Raw genomic sequence first — 17,484 nt, forward strand, 5'->3', positions numbered from 1 at the left:
AAATTTAACAGTCGCACTCTCGTGTTTAAATTCCTCCAAGGCCTGCCCCTCACTATCGTTGTAACCTTCTCCTGTCCTACCAGCTTTCAAGAACTTTCTGCTGCTCCACCTTCTGTATCCACCACTCCTGTCACCTGACCATTGGCAGCCATGCCTTCAGCCATCTAAGCTCTGGAATTCTTCTCTCCCGAAACTTCTTTGCCATTCAATCTCTCTCTTCTCCTCGAAGCCACTCCATCCTTCACTTAGTTTTAAGTCACCCTTCAGAATATCATTACCTTTGCCTTGGTGTAAATTTTGTCTGATTACTGTTCAGTGAAGTGACTTGGGATGTTTTTCTATTTTAAAAAGTGCTATATAACTGAAAGTTGTGGCTAGAATCTGGAGGTGTGACATCTGGTACACTGGCATTGTATTAAGGCTTTGCTTTAATACGCTGTTGTGCTGTTTCTTCCACTCCTGCGTCGCTTTCACTCCACAACCGATACACATCTTATAGCTCCCGTAACTTGGGCGATGATCCACCCCACTTACCTAAGGATAATACCTTTGAGTGTCTTCGAGTGAGTGAAATGAAGATTCACCAGATTGACTCCTGGCATGAGAGGGCTGTCCTATGAAGGGATGTTGAGTATTGAGTTGGGCCTATATTTCCTGGAGTTTAGAAGAAAGAGAGGTGATCTCCTTGAAATGAGTATGGAAGGGACGGAAAAGGGAAAACATAAGAAATATGAGCAGGAGTTGGCTGTGCAGCCCATTGAGCTTGCTGCACCATTCACTAAGATCATGGCTGATCTTCTATCTCAACTCCACTTCCCATACTGTCTCCATATCCTTTGATTCTCTTAGTTTTCAAATACCTATTGATCTCAGCCTTGAATATACCAGTAACTCTGGTATAAATAATTCGAAAGATTCACAAAACGGAGTTAAGGAATTTCTCTTCATCTCAGTCCTAAATGGCTGACTCTTTGTCTTGAGACTGTGACCCCTAGTTCTAAACTCTCCATTTTGCTGCAATTGGCTAGCTAATGACTTACTATTGTTAGTAAAAAAAAACAAAAACAGAATTACCTGGAAAAACTCAGCAAGTCTGGCAGCATCGGCGGAGAAGAAATCAGTTAACGTTTCGAGCCTTCATGGCCCTTCTGCCGAAGGGCCATGAAGGCTCGAAACGTTAACTGGTTTCTTCTCCGCCGATGCTGCCAGACTTGCTGAGTTTTTCCAGGTAATTCTGTTTTTGTTTTGTTTTGGATTTCCAGCATCCGCAGTAGCTTTTAGCTTTTTGTTTTTACTATTGTTAGTAGATTGGCAGACTGTGGTTTGGCTGCACCCTGGTGATAAGATGGATGACTTAATGGTGGCTGACTGTTGATTATATGTGGGAAGATTCTACTAGCTGACTTTGTGAAACTTGGTGCCAGTGGTGGCTGGCTGCTGGTTATGAATGGTTGACACAGAAATATGTTCCATGGCACTACAGAGATTTGTGGGGAAAATTGCTGGAGAGTATACGTGGGTGCGTAGAGAAAGCAAGATTTATTTTCCATTGGAGAAGGAATCTTATGCATGGCGAACAATATATCCACTTCCTAGCCATATCCCCACTGGTCAACGTGAAATGGGGGAGGAAGCATAAAGAGGAGAATTAATAATAAGGAAGGTGGGGTTGGCCTTACTCGTCCTCCAAGATGATTCTATAGTAATAAAGTAATCTAAAAGTGGATTGAGTTTCTGGATAGAGTGAGTCCATTTAAGACACTCTAATTTTAATGTTTCCCTCTCCAGAGGAAGTAATTTCTGTGAATCACGCTATTGAATCCTTTTAATATTTTAAACGTGTCAACTAGATCCCCCTCAACCTTCTAAACTCAAGTGAATACAACCTGACTTCATAATTTAAGACCCATTATCATTCTAGTGAGTCAGCCCTCCAAAGCCAATCTTTCCTGACTTGCAATGCCCAAAATTTCCAGTGAAGCATCACTTCTTCCTCTTTGTATTCCAGCATCCTTGAGATGAGAGCCAACATTGTTGTTAGAACAGAGAAGGTTAAGGGGAGACTTAATAGAGGCTTTCAAAATCATGGTTTTAATGAAAGTAAGGGGAGACTCTTTTTCACTGCCAGCATGGTTAATAACCGAAGGATATAGATCTAAGGTAATTGGCAAAAGAACCAGTGGTGTGTTATTATGATCTTTAATACACTACCCGAAAAAGTGGTAGAAGCAGAGTAGGTAGCAACTTTCAAAAGAGAACTTTTACTTGAGGAAATATTTGTCATCGTTATCGCTGTTCCTCGATTCGAGGATGATGACTACTGAGGGTTGGTTTTTCTGCTACGGGTCTTCGTGTGACTAAACAGGCCAATTCTCGACCCACATATCTTTGGGCACATGGGACTGGACATTCAACGAGGTAGTGGGATCCGAAGTGCAGGATTTGTTTCCTTTTCAGTGCTAGGGGAAAGAGCAGGGGAGTGAGACAAATTGAATGGCTCTTTCAAATGGCTGGCACAGGCATGATGGACTCAATGGCCTCCTTTTTGTGCTGATATTTTGTACCTGTATACCAAATTTGCATAAAAATGAAGGGCTTGCATTTCTACAGTGCTCTTCACAGCCTCAGGATGGTGCAAGGTGCTTTACAGCCAATTAAGTACTTTCAAAGCATAGTCATTATTGTATTGTAGGAAACACAGTATCCAATTTAGGCACAGCAAGCTCCACAAACAACAATGTGATAATGACCAGATGATTTCTATTTTTGTGATGATTGAGGATAAATATTGCCCAGGGCACTAGGGATAACCCCTGCTCTTCTTTGAATAGTGTCATGAGATCTTTTGTGTCCAGCTGAGGGGCAGATGGGACCTCATTTAACGTCAAATCTGAAAGACTTGAAAGAATCTGACAGCACGGCACTCCTTCAGTCCTGCACTGAAGTGTCAGCCTGGATTCTTGTGCTCAAATGCTGTATATTGCTCATTGGCAGCTCCTTTTGGAAATCAGTCATAGCAATAATGAACAAATCCCAATTGGTCTTTACAAAGTGGAGGAGGGAAAAGGGTCATCGACCTGAAATAGGGTTGCCAACTGTGATTAAATTTCACCTCTTTTCTATTTTTCCTTAGTTCTGTTGAAGAGTCACACGGACTCGAAACGTTAACTGTCTTCCTCTCCGCAGATGCTGTCGGACCTGCTGAGTTTTTCCAGGTATTTTTGTTTTTGATTTGGGATTTCCAGCATCCGCAGTATTTTGCTTTTATCTTAGTGATTAAATGCATTCCTGGAGTTTTATCAGATGACTTGCCCCCATGCTCCAGTCATTAGTTGGCCAACACATCCATCCTTGAGGCACACAGCCTTCTTATGCCAGCTGGAATCCAAAAAGACTCATTGCCCAATTAGATGATTGCTTTACTGTCAGCCAAATAACCTTTCCCCCCCTCCCTTCCATTTTCAGTATTTTGATATCCGGTAAAGAGAAATGTTCAAATAAAATGACAAAAAAAAAGGTTTTAATATCCCGATGATTTTTCTCTATGGTTGCACACAACCGTGTCCTGGAGATTGATCTTCAATTTCTGGAGACTCCAGGTCGACCCTGGAAGGCTGGTTGCTAACCCTAACCCGAAATTCATGATATTTTTCTCTTCACGGACGCTGCTGCCCATTTCCAGCATTTTCCACCCGAGCGAACACGCGCACTTCAACCCAGGCTGGACAACTGGGCCAGTCAGAGTGGGGGGGGGGGGGGGGCTCTGCGGCAGTCTAACCAATCGAAAAGGGAGAAGAGCGGCGACTGGGTCGACCAATAGGCCTTGGAGTAGGGAAATGGGGGGTTGGGGGAGGGGCTTGGGTGATCGGGGGGCCTCGGGCGGGTGGAGCCAATGAGAGGAGCCGGTTTTATGTGGAGTCAAGGCAACGGCCGGAGCGTGCGGCTCGAGCTGTTTAGAGGCGGCGCGCTCCGATTCTCAGGCGTTTTAAATGTCGGTTTAAATTAAACAACGGTTGATTCAGGAACCGTTCGAGCTCGAGCGAAGAGGGGGGTTGGGGGGGAGGAAGACTGTTTAACTTCGATTTAACACGGCCGGCGATGGATTCGGGAATGTTGTTTTTGCCAGAATCGAGGTGAATTATTGATTATACGTATGTATTATATATGAACAATTATAAATTATTTATATGTATTTCTAAAAGTTCCCCAGCCCCACCTCTTGCGTTAGCAGGTTGCTGTGTGCGAGCCGCCAGGATGCCGCCGGGTCCTCGTGCCCCGCCTCCCCAGTGTAGTTCGACTTGTGGCCAATTTTAGTTCTTGTGTTTGGCTCTGAAAACTTCTCGAGCCGACTTTCGAGTTTTATTTGAACGTAACCATGAAAGGATGAAAAAAGGTAACTTCCTTTCAAACAAAACTCGAAAATGTGAACAGATTTGGATTTTAAAAAAATAATAATTTTAGATTTGTTCATAATTTCATTATGTTGAAATAAAACTCGAAAGTATGAACACATCTAATCTTAAAAACACCCAAATACCTTTTAATAAGAGTTGATGGTTAATAATATGAGCAAAAACTTTGTAGAAGTTTAAATGGCACCTGTAACCTAATTCAGATAATTTCATTCAACAAAAAATGTTTCCAATACTTGCACAGGTGCTGAGTACTCCCAGCGTTTTCTGTTTTTACTTTAGCATTTAAGGTGCTGAGTATAGTGATTTAAATCTAAGTCTTCATTTTAAAGTCATTTTCTATCGTTCAAAAAACGACCTTTAAAATAATACTTTAAAACTGACAATTAAAAGAGAGTCAAATGAAAAAGAGTCAATGTACAGTTAGTTCTTCTGGAAAATCACAAGGCTGGATAAACAATTGTTTCCCAACAATAAGCTGTAGCACGATGGACTTGTGCAGAAAAATAGTTGTCAGATCCTGTTAATGAAAAGGACCCAAGGGTTTTTTTTTTCAACCTTTATTTTAATGGGGAATGTGAGTTACACGGCAATGATTTTTACACATTTAAATTCCCACACCAAAGGTAAATGAGAATTTGCATGAATGTGGTTGTTAGAAATAATAGCAATGCCACAGAAGAAAACGTGGAGATCAATTCCTATGAGTAGCTCTTCAGAGGTATTTACAGAATTGTGTTTTCCACTCTTATCTGCACTCTTAGAATGTGAATTTAAGAGAATTTGTATGGACGCTTGTTAAAACAACCAGTGGCAAAATTCCAAGCAAGCAAGCATAAAATACGTTAGAATATGCCTTGGCCCTAGGAATACTATCAAGGTGCTATGTGGTTGGAAATAGTTTGTAATCATTGCAGAGGTTCAACACAGTTGGGATGTTGGGGTGATTTGGATTTTGATTTCTCCCTAGTAATTCACTGTTGTTCCTTGTATGGTGAATTCTTTGCCAAACCCAATCCAAGTTTGCTCCTGGAAGCTGCGAAAGCAGAGGGGATGATGGTTCACACTTCTGCAGCTGCCTGAAGTGATATGGGAAATATATTGTCTAATTTTTCTGAGAATGTTTGCTGGTGTACAGAAATAAGATTGTTTTCCTTTAAAAACTCTTTTTTTTAAAACTGGAGAACTTGCACCTTTCTTCACAGATGTAAATAACTAAAGGAAGGTGCAGGGTGTTCATGTAGCATTTTCAGAGCAAAGGTTGTGTTGGACTAACATAAATTAGGTTTAGGATTTTATTTGTTTTGTTTAGCTAGCGGAGTTGCATTGGACAAATTATGATTTTAATAACTAAGAATACTGTGTATCTTTTGCTTTTTTTTTCATGAAACTAGGAGAATATTCCACTGAAACATCAGAAAATCAGTGGACCTCAGTAGCTTTCCCAATTGTTTATTTAAATACACTTTTTAGAGAGAGCTGAGGGACAGAAACCTAATGTGACAACATGAAGTTTCAGCCCAAGTAATGTGAATGTGAAGTTCTTAGCCACAATCTCAGATGGTGATTGAGACAAACCAGTAAACATGGTTATCTTTCTTTATATCTGGTAAGGATAATGTAACAGTTGAGTGCATTTCCCTTTTGAGTTTAACTACATTTTCTGCAGCGTGAACATAGTAAACAAGTTGCTAATGTCCTATTATTTAAAGAAAACTATAGCCGAAGGAATAAAATGAGTGCAACTGCGTATGCATTTTGACTGATAACTGAATAGAACAAACGGTCTTATCAACCCCTGCTTTCAACCCATTATAATGTGATAAAGTAAGAAACTAGCTATCTCACCAACCAAACTCATTTCCTGTATTAATTTTTCTTATAATATCAAGGTGAATCATCCAAAGACAATATTTTGCCGATGTTTTGAGGTAAAATAGCTATACCCTAGCGAACAGGCTTTTGCGGAGTTTTAAAAAGTAGTAAATTCTGCAGAGCTGAATATATACCTTCAAATACCTTTTGAATTATTATAAACTATGCCTCAAAATCTGCAGTCTGTGCATGACCTAAACTTTGAAGTCGTGAGATTTTAACTAAGAAAAAGTAAAAGCAAGTTCCAAATGGTTGAAGTCATGCATTTTGCCCATTTGAGCCTTAGTAGTTCTGTCACTTGTCCACCACACCCTCTTGTATGTACACTTTTTCTGTCTCTGGAGGAAAGAGGAACAACCAGCATTGTTAGCTTTAGTTCTGTTTATCTCTGTGGGGATTTGGACTATGTACTAAACCCCAGAGTAAGAAAATTCTTGTCGAAGAATAACCATATTGGCAAAAAGGATAATCTCTAAATTAGAATTCAAGTTTACAAGGTTTATTGGACAATAAAGATTGATACTTTTCATTAGTTGAGGCATGACACGATACGCAATGCGTGTCGGTCTGTCTTTCCTGTGGATCCCAGGACTTCTGGGGTCGTCTTGTCTTGGTTCCTTGAACCTGATGTCCTTTGAGATTTAGCTTAGTCAACTTAATTCCAACATGCATACACATCCTTTTGCAGTTTACAGACTTCAGCCTAGTGGACCCTTTGCCAATCCCAGTCTAGATTAACTACTAAAGCTCCCAGTAAACCTTAGCGGTTGAAGCTACACACTTCACAGCTGCCTACTGAATGCTCTTTCGTTCGCCCCATCCCTCTTTGGCGCTCGTCCCCTCCCTGTTTGGCGCCCGCTCTTTTGCCCGACCACCCTCTCGTGAAACGGTGAGTGGTTTTTCCAAAATGACTAACACTACTTTACCACTGATTCTCCCAGACTAATCTTTAACTGAGTGAACGACTCCTTTGTAGCTAATTGGTTCTACGTTTTCTCTTTTCTCTTTCTTAAGGCAATTACTTTAGCCCTGGCGACCCTGTCTATACTGGATTCTTAGAGCAATCCTTAGCACTGTGATAGTTACTTTAGTCACTAACTAAGCTCAATACCAGGTTCTTGCAGCAACCCCTCAACTTGTGACAATTTTCTATCAACTGGCAATGCAAATGCTAACTTACTGGTAAGTGCACTACTCCTGATTCTTTCCCAACAAATGTGCCCCCAGCAAGTGTCTTGTGATAAATGCTAAACCTTGGCAAGTGCAAGGGCCTCAGCGAGGCCCGAACAATCCCCATTCACCACCACTCTCCTCCGTCTGGCTGAACTTGTTCTCTCACCGAACAATTTCTCCTTAAATTCGTCTCACTTCCTCCAAATAAAAGGTGTGGCCATGGGTACCCGCATGGGCCCCAGTTGTGCCTGTCTCTTTATGGGGCATGTGGAACATTCCTTGTTCCAGTCCTACCCAGGCCCCCTCCCACAACTCTTTCTCCGGTACATCGATGACTGCTTCGGTGCCACTTCATGCTCTCATCTGGACCTTAAAAAATTTATTAATTTTGCTTCCAATTTCCACTGGTCCATCACTGACACTTCCCTTCCTTGACCTCTCTGTCTCAATTTCTGGTAATAGACTATCCACCATTATTCACTACAAGCCCACTGGCTCTCACAGCTACCTCGACTACAGCTCCTCACACCCTGCTTCCTGTAAGGGCACCATCCCATTCTCTCAGTTCCTTCGCCTCCGTCGCATCTGTTCCGATGATGCCACTTTACAAAACAGTTCTTCTGACATGTCTTCCTTCTTCCTTAACTGAGGTTTTCCACCCACGGTAGTTGACACGGCCCTCAACCATGTCTGATCCATCTCCCGCACATCTGCCCTCACACCTTCCTCTCCCTCCCAGAACCATGATAGGGTCCCTCTTGTCCTCATTTATCACCCCACCAGCCTCCGCATTCAAAGGATCATCCTCCGCCATGCCCGCCAACTCCAGCATGATGCCACCACCAAACACTTTTTCCCTTCAACCCCCCCCGTTGGCATTCCGTAGGAACCGTTCCCTCCGGGACAGCCCAGTCCACTCCTCCATCACCCCCTACACCTCAACCCCCTCCCACGGCACCTTCCCACGCAACCACAGAAGATGCAACACCTTCCCCTTTACTTCCTCCCTCCTCATCGTTCAAGGGCCCAAACACTCCTTTCAAGTGAAGCAGCACTTCGCTTGCACTTCCTTCAATTTAGTCTACTGCATTCGCTGCTCCCAATGCGGTCTCCTCTACATTGGAGAGACCAAACACAGACTGGGTGACCGCTTTGCGGAACACCTTCAGTCTGTCCGCAAGCATGACCCAGACCTTCCTGTAGCTTGCCATTTCAACACTCCACCCTGCTCTCATGTCCGTCCTTGGCCTGCTGCAATGTTCCAGTGAAGCTCAACGCAAAGTGGAGGAGCAACACATCATCTTCCGGTTAGGCACTTTACAGCCTTGTGGACTTAACATTGAGTTCAACAATTTCAGATCATGAACTCTCTCCTCCATCCTCACCCCTTTTTTTATCCCCTTTTTTCTAATAATTATTATTTTTTAAATATATATATTTTTCTTTTCCCACCTATTTCTATTACTATTTTTGCAATTTATTTCCATATTGTTTTATACCCACCTTTTAGCCTATTTCGATCCCCTTCCCCCACCCCACCCCCACTAGGGACATCTGTCACTTGCTCCTCCTGCTTCCTACCCTTAAATGTTACCATTAGCACATCCTTTAGCTAATATCACCACTGTCAACAGCCCTTTGACCTTTTGTTTATGACATCTTTGGCAATCTTTCCTTTGCCTCCACCTATCACTGGCCCTCTATCCAGCTTCACCTGTCCAACCCCCCTTAAACAGCTTATATTTCACCACATTTCTATTTCTCTTCAGTTCTGATGAAGAGTCATACGGACTCGAAACTCTGTCTTCCTCTCCACAGATGCTGTCAGACCTGCTGAGTTTTTCCAGCAATTTTTATTTTTGTTTCAGATTTCCAGCATCTGCAGTAGTTTGCTTTTACCTCTATTTTTATACCCTTTTAGCAGATAGATTTGTAATATTTAGTCCAATATGTGCATCTATGTTATATTTGCAACTCTTGACCAATGGGAGTAGCATCCCTAATGTCCCCACAACAATCTAACCTTAATTTGTAACTAACCGAGATCCTTGGAACATTCTAGGCCCAAAACCATTCTTCTAGCCAATCAACTTTGCTATGTTCTAACTGCTAAACTATAACTTGTACCTTTGGCCAGATGCTCTGGAACATCTAGTCTGTGGATTCTGTCACATTCCTGGCCAAACAGTTTGGAGCCCAAATGTGTCCTAGCTATAATTTCAATTCACTCCCAAATGACTCTTGAGTACTTTCTTAAAACTATATCACAGTATTTTGCACATAAGAAGGTGCCAACTTTAAGACTTTCTTAACAATATGCCCCAAAATTCATAAATCATACCAATAATAGATACAAATTAAGACTTTTCATCACTAAGCTTATGTATTGTACAATTTGATCATATAAGCTTGATTAATTACACAACAAAGTGAATCCTAACATCTCCTTAGTGGCAGTCTCCTCCAATTCTATTAATAGATGAGTCAAATGAGATTTGACTCGATTCCAACTATATTAGAACATGCAGCAAATTGGATTTTTCTCAACACAGTCTATTTGTGTTCACGCTAATAAAGCAAATGTCCAAAGGCAGGCCCAAGTTTTGCGTGATCCAAAATTTATAAGCCTCATGTAGAGTGAGAAAATTCATGTACACAGGACTGAAAATGAGCTTTTCTTTGCATTACATACTGGAATGATATATGGGATGCTCAGTATACACCCCTGAATTCTGAAAAAGCTGGCAGGTCACATATTTCAAATAGTTAATTTATTGCAAGATATAAATTTCTACAAATACAAATTCTCTGATGATTGAAACCATATGTTTTGGATTTTTTTTAATGGAATCTTTTGACTTAGTGCATGTTTCTGCACTTTTGCAATTCCACCTTACTGTAGTTGCCTAGAAATATGACTGAATTGAGTGAACTAAGGACGAGAAGCTATCTTGAGGCACACTTCTTAAAATATATCTTGGACCAATATTTAAAAATCTGCCCTAATATCTCCCTTTGTGGATCAGTGTCATATTTGTTTTATAATGCTTCTGAGAAGCGCTTGGAATTTTTCATTATGTTAAAGGTGCTATATAAATACAAGTTATTGTGCCAGAATAACCGCACGTGATATTTGAAAGAACTACATGTCCAACAGGATGAAAACAGAAAATGCTGGAAAAACTCAGCAGGCCTGACAGCATCTGTGGAGAGAGAAAAACAGAGTTAACGTTTCGAGTCTGTATGACCCTTCTTCAGAGCTCTAACTCTGTTTGTCTCTCCACAGATGCTGTCAGACCTGCTGAGTTTTTCCAGCATTTTCTATTTTTATTTCAGATTCCCAGCATCCGCAGCACTTTGCTTTTATATTTATGTCCAACAGGATGCCTGCCTCCTGATGGCAAGGCCTTTGTGATACGAGGTTCTTTTAGATAAGGCGCATGCTCAGGAATATACCTCATATACCTCATGCTGCCTATGACAACACAAAGTTGCATTTATATAAGAGCCTTCAGCTCAGTGAATTGCCCAAGGTGCTTCACGGCAGCAGTAGAGTAAGATTGCATGCAGCGTTGTTTTGCAGGCTTTGCACAGGTTTTGTGTAGTATTAGGGTGTTTAGGACTGAAAGGGTTAATATGGGACTGGGGTAACAGTACCACCCACTTGCTGATGTAAAGGCTAGTCGTCTGGTAGTCATGTCTGGTAGTAGTCTGGTAGTGGCCTGAATGGAGATAGCTCATGGCTTGGACTGAAGAAGCCTAATGTCTTGTATATCTATATACAGTTATATTCTACAATAACTTGTTACTGTTCAGGACCTATACCTCTGAAACTTTCTTAGACAGCCACAACAATGTGCTACATAGCAGCAGCAGGTGAAGAATCCCAAAATCTCTGAAAATAAAAATTGAAAAATCTGCAGTGTGACCTGAAAAAAAAAGCCAAAATGGAAGACTTCAATGGAACAGTTGGAAACAGTGTCCTGCAAGTGCAGCAGAATGTTTCCACTGTAAAAGGCTGGGGAAAATGTGCAATCAAAATCCTCTAAACATACAAATGATAACCAGCAAACCTTTTGTAGAAAAAGTCATCAATAACCTAGAAGAATCACACCAAGACGAAGAACAATGCTTCCTAGGCAAGATTAAAGATCTCAGATATACCTTCTGGAATGCTGACATATGTGTTAATGGGCACATTACTAATTTTAAATTCGTCAGAGGAACAAATGCGATGCTCTATCCAATAGAGAACCATGACTGGTTAGCCAATGTCTACAACACTGTTGTCCGGAACAGGAGGAATCAAGCTCCAGGTCAAAGGTATGTTGCAAGTAATGCTCCTAAAAAAGAACAAACAAATGTGGGAAATGTTATGTGTGCTTCACAATCAAGAATTTTCTCTTCTGAGCAGGAAAGCCTGTGTCGACCTCAACCTCATCAAAAAGATTGAAGCAATTAACCAGCAAGGTTCTGATTTTAAGAAGGATTTTCTAAAATTCTTCACTGGGCTGGGGCGACCGAAGACCGAATACAGCATAACACTGAGAAATGATGCCAAACCTGTGTGCCTGTTCGCTCCAAGGAAAATGCCACATCTGCTTATGAAGCAAGTACAACTGCAACTTTACGAGATGACCAACATGGGAGTCATCTCCCCCATCACTCAGTTAAAGAAATGGTGCTCTGGGATGGTCCCGGTTCCGAAACCAAACAGGTCCGTTCACATCTGTGTCGACTTGACACAACTCAGCAAGGCTGTGGCAAGGGAACAGCACCCAATGTCCTCGGTAAGCAACAGCTTGACCAAGCTTTCAGAGAGTACAATGTTCTCGAAACTTGATGCCAACAATGACTTCTGGCGGGTAACGTTAGACGAAAAATCTAAGCTGCTGACAACTTTTATAACCCCATTCGTCAGATTTTGCTTCAGTTATTTGCCCTTCGACATTACCTTGGTACCTGAAAGTTTTCAGTGCATGATATCAGCCATCTTAAGGCCTAAAGGAGTCATCTGCCATATGGATGGCCCTTGTTCATGGAACGACTGTCAAGAAACATGACATGAGACTCGAGGCTGTCTTGAACTGCTTGCAGGAAGCAAACTAACATTGAATGATAAGCGCAAATTCTCTAAGATCTCCATTTCGTTTAATAGATCATATTGTTAGTACCAAAGGCATCATGGCAGACCCACTTAAAACAAAGGCAATCAGTGAATTTCCAACACCATCATTCGTTCCAGATCGCCAAAGATTTCTGGGCATGGTAAACCAGCTTGCCAAGTCCTTGTTCAAGTTATGGAGCCCATGCGACACTGACTGAAAAAGGCCCAAGCATGGTGTTGACTTGCGCACTAGGAGCATGCATTCTGTCAGATCAAAGACATGCTGCTCTCGCTAGATTTCCTGGCTCACTGCGACCAATCCCTATCCACCACAATGGCAGCGGATGCCTCATCAACAGGTCAAGGGGCAGTCCTGTTCCAAGAGCAGCTGGACGGATGCTGTTGACCTGTATATTACTCACCTAGGGCACTATCAGACAGAAATGAGGTATGCTATTATAGAAAAAGAGGGTCTTGCAGTCACGCAGGCTTGTGAGAAATTCTCTGACTATATCGTTCTGCTCAAAGTGATCATCAAGGCAGGTCACAAGCCATTAGTCACTACTGGATGAGGAGGAACATGCCAGAATGACCCCCAGAATTCAGAAATTTTGCTTGCATCTCTTGCGCTTTGCTTACAAGACAGTGTACATCCAGGGGAAGCATCAAATGACTGCAGATAGTGTCCAGGGCCACATTTGACCATCCCACAACAGTGTTATGGCCACAGCTGATGTTAATTGCTGAACAAACCAAATCCAAAAGGCAAACTTGGCCTCCTGGCCAAAACTTTTTTATTGTATTCTGAAAATGAGAAGAAAACGTACTGAACTCTGCAGCAAGAAGCCCAGTAACACTTTTGGGATTTAAAAAATTAAAAGTAAAAGTTTTATTAACCAGAATAAAAGAAAACTTAAGCACGCAAGATTACAGTTACACAGTTAAAATTAATCTTATAAAACATTCCCCAAAAAGACTCCCTACTTGGTCAGAACCACAAGTAAACACCTTTCAGGCAATGCTCCCTTATAGCTGTTTAACTATAAAAATCCAGTAATATTACACAAGGCAAACTGCTGAAGCTTTAATAAAGGCATACCACATGACCTGTTAAACTCTCTCCCACTTTGCTGTGGAAATCCAAGGCTTCAGAACAAGACTGCTTTTTGCAGCCCAATACACTTCTGGCTTAACTGGAAGGCTGATTCAAACTGCACCTTCCCCCAGCCTAGAGCTATTTCCAGGAGATCTTCCTCACATAGCCAACCCCCAGGCTCTCCACAGTAACTCTAAAATACCTTTCCCCCACCTTTCATCTTAGGTTCCATTGTTCTTACACCTCTTTGAAACTCAGATATTTCCAAATATAATATCTTTGATGTTTCTATTTTGTCTCTGCTTTTGGGTCAATAAAATGTAATATAGCCTCTTTGGTTTACTCATGGAAATCCTGTAAGATACAGAAATGTTTCTTGTCATCTCTGACTTCCCTTTAATATTCAAACGACCTTTCAACTTATCTAAAAATGGAAATGTTAGATCCAGTCTATTTGCTTATACCTCAAACCCACCATAATATCTCATTACAAATGCACACCTAATACCTCTTCTTTCATGTCTTACGTCCCAGACAACCTGTCTCTAGTAGCTTTTCCCCAGCTTAATGAAATCGTTTAGAGATGGATACACATACACACAGCCGCCTTCACAGAATAAGACAATATTCCCCCAAAAAAATTAATATCTATTCCCAGTTTGTGTCAACATAACTGCCAGCGACCTCTAAGAAGCTACAATAGATACACCAAGAACAGATGCAAGATGAAGAGTGCCTCCACATTTGTCAGTACTGCACACAAGGTTGGCCACAGCAGTGTCCTGATGGGCACTGTCTTGAAAATTGTACATTGAACAACAGAAATACTTCACCATAATTAATGACCTCCTGGTGTATGGTGAGCGGCTGGTCAATCTCGTCTTGCTCTGACTGGAGATTTCTGACTCATTCTGATCGGAAATTCTGCAACGAATACACCAAGGGCAATTGGGCATCACAAAATGCAGAGCACGAGCCTAGTCTGTAATGTGGTGACCGGGAATATCAAGAGCGATCGAATAGATGATTTTAAACTGCCAGGCGTGTGCGCTGCACAAAGCGGTCCAGAGGAAGTCCTTTATCCTCACGCAGTTCCCTACCAGATTGTGGGAACGTTTGAGAATGGATCTATTTATGTACAACGGCAAATCCTTCTTCATCATTGTCAACTACTGCTCTAGATGGATCAAGGTGGGGCATTTAAGCAAAGCATCCACAGAGTTGGTCATTAGGTTGTTGAAAGACGCCTTTGCAATACGTGGCATTCCGGACCAGGTGGTGTCTGATAACGGCCGCAATTTACTGATCTCACTTCGCTGAGAGCTAAGGATTTCAACATCTCACAGCTCCCTGAGATATCCACAATCTAACGGAGACAGAAATGGGCGTCCATACTATTAAGCCCTCTTGAAGAAAAATGACAACTTTCCAATAGCACTTTTGACATATTGATCCACTCCACTGCAATGTGGATTGGTGCCATCAGAGCTGCTAATGGGCAGAAAACTTCATACTCAGCTTCCCATGCTGTCCAAGAAGTTAATCCCAGCGTTAGTAGTCCAAGAATATCAGAAGGTTCAGGTTCGAGAACAGTCTTACAGAAAGCAACAAGCTTACACTTATAATATGGGGTACCATACCAGAAACCTGCCCAAAATTAACGGCAGAGACGAGGTTTGGATCAGAGGCCTCGGCAGAGAAGATGTCATTGTCCTAAGGCATGAAGATCAACAGCACCTTTCTTGATACATACCACAAGGCACAATAAGAAGGAACAGGAGAAGTCTGATCTGAATTCCTCAAGGAATAATATGTTTGGGTGAACCAGATCAAACAAACAAAACATCAAATACTGCAGCTTCTACTGAAGAGCAGCCAAGTCAGAACAAAGAGATCCAAATTGAGATCATCAAGCTTCAAAAGAACACGATCAGGGAGAGTCGTGAACCCTCCAGACAGTTTAAACCTGTGAAGTGAGAGACTTGCGGGGGAGAATGAGTAGCATGTAAATAAAAATGTAAATATATTTGGATAAAGGCTTGGGGGAGGTGTAGTGTTAGGGCGTTCAGGATTGAAAGGGTTAATGTTGGACTGGGGAAGCAGTACCGCCCACACGATGTAAACATCATGAACTAGTAGTAGTCTGGTAGTGGTTGAATCGAGATAGCTCATGGCATGGACTGAAGAAGCTTACTGACTGGTATATCTGTATATAGTTATGTTCTACAATAAATAGTTACTGTTCAGACTCTCTGCCTCTGAACCGCTTTCCTTCGACAGCCACAACAACATACAACATTTTGCTGTGAGCTAAGGATTTTTGCCAGCTATTTCATCTGTATTCTGAATTGGGGATGTGTGATGTAAGGTGTCCTGCCAGCAAAGATAATGAGCTTGATCTCTAACCTGTGATACTTGATGCTGGGATCATAAAATTCTCTCAAAAAAACTTGCTTACTAGTTCTGTCATGTATTATGGGGTTCTTCTGTCACAAAGGCTTAGTTTGAGGATTGGCGCCTTGTAAGTAACTGCCTCTGGAAAAGAGGCTTGTAGAAAAAGCAAGTTACTTTCCTTGTGTACTTCCGATTTGTGTGTTTTGAAGTGTTTCGGTAGGTAGTCCTGCAGCTCAAACCTCTGACAACAGTTTAATGTTAATGTCATCAAGTAGTTATTAGAGGTTTCAGTATCCATACTTGTAATTCTTTTCAATGTGAAGTATTACCATCTTCTTGCTCTTTATCACATTACCTTGCTTGTTCGGAGATTTAGTGATAAGTTTAGTCTGTTTTTCCATCTAACACCTATCCTTTTTATGTGGTTTGTTGTTGCACACGTTCCTCTGGAAACATCATTTTTCTCTCGCACCTGCGATGTCCCATAGGATAGTATCTTAGTTGTCGTGAAATTGTGCTGACACGCCTGAAGTCAATAGAGTCAGAGGGGTGTATAATGGCCGGTTAATTTATTCCATCACCCAAAGTCAAAATAGCCCAATTCTGTGCCAGATTGCTACTTTGTTTTCAGTATTATTGCAAGACATCATGGTCCTGCTTTTTATAATTAGTTGGATAATCGTTCCTTTGCTATCTTTACTGTTGCACTGTTACAACTACTGATGAATATTGATGCAGAGCACGACATTAAGTGAACCTTATTTTGGTTCAGCTTCGTTAAATCCACTAAAATAAGGGACTAAGTAGTAATTTTTGTGCCTAGGATTGGAAGTGAGTTTAAAATATTAAAATGTACAATATAGGTAGACAACGCCTTATTACTCCAGTCTACTCATGCTATTTAGAAGCCACTTCATTCAATTTTGAACTGAGCAAAAAAGCCCCTGGTGCCACCGTAATGAAATTGCTTCAATTGGGTTACTGGATAATTCAAGAACTGACTTTAAATTATCAGTAGACTGTAATTGTGCTGTAAGTTGTCTTAAGATAACATTGGGGATGAAAACTATCTTAGATCTAGATGTACTGAGTTTAGCAAATGAATTGATTTGTAAGTGTTATTGAGCTTACTTGAAATTATAAATTCTGTTCCAAAAATAAATACATTTTCTCATTTTTATTAAAATACTGGTGAGTTATCTGAGGCATTGTTCCTGATTAGTTTGTATAAACAGGTTTCCTTATATACATGACGTTTGGAAGGAGATTTCAGAGTTTAACTACATATTGACGTTGACATAACAAATTTGAATGGGAATCGTTAAACTCTAACTTCTCTGCAAAAATTGGCAATTGTATGGCAGTAGGAATTGAGGTTTGCGGAGAGAAAAGAGAATTTGTGTACATGAAATACATGCCCTATGCTA

General features: G+C 41.3%; 1 protein-coding gene across 4 annotated transcripts in view; it reads left to right on the forward strand.

Moving 5' to 3' along the window:
* The first annotated feature begins 3,904 nt into the window (after positions 1 to 3,904).
* The window catches only part of ston2 (stonin 2), a 136,762-nt gene continuing 123,182 nt past the window's right edge, over positions 3,905 to 17,484 (forward strand). The window contains exon 1 of one of the 4 annotated variants that reach the window (XM_078562045.1): positions 3,905 to 4,151. The gene's annotated coding sequence lies outside the window, so the exon portion shown is untranslated. The remainder of the gene's footprint in view (positions 4,152 to 17,484) is intronic. The other 3 variants (XM_078562044.1, XM_078562043.1, XM_078562042.1) reach the window with 3 other exon arrangements.

This window comes from Cetorhinus maximus, chromosome 18 (assembly GCF_964194155.1).
Source record: "Cetorhinus maximus chromosome 18, sCetMax3.hap1.1, whole genome shotgun sequence".
In the NCBI taxonomy this organism is placed as follows: Eukaryota; Metazoa; Chordata; class Chondrichthyes; order Lamniformes; family Cetorhinidae; genus Cetorhinus; species Cetorhinus maximus.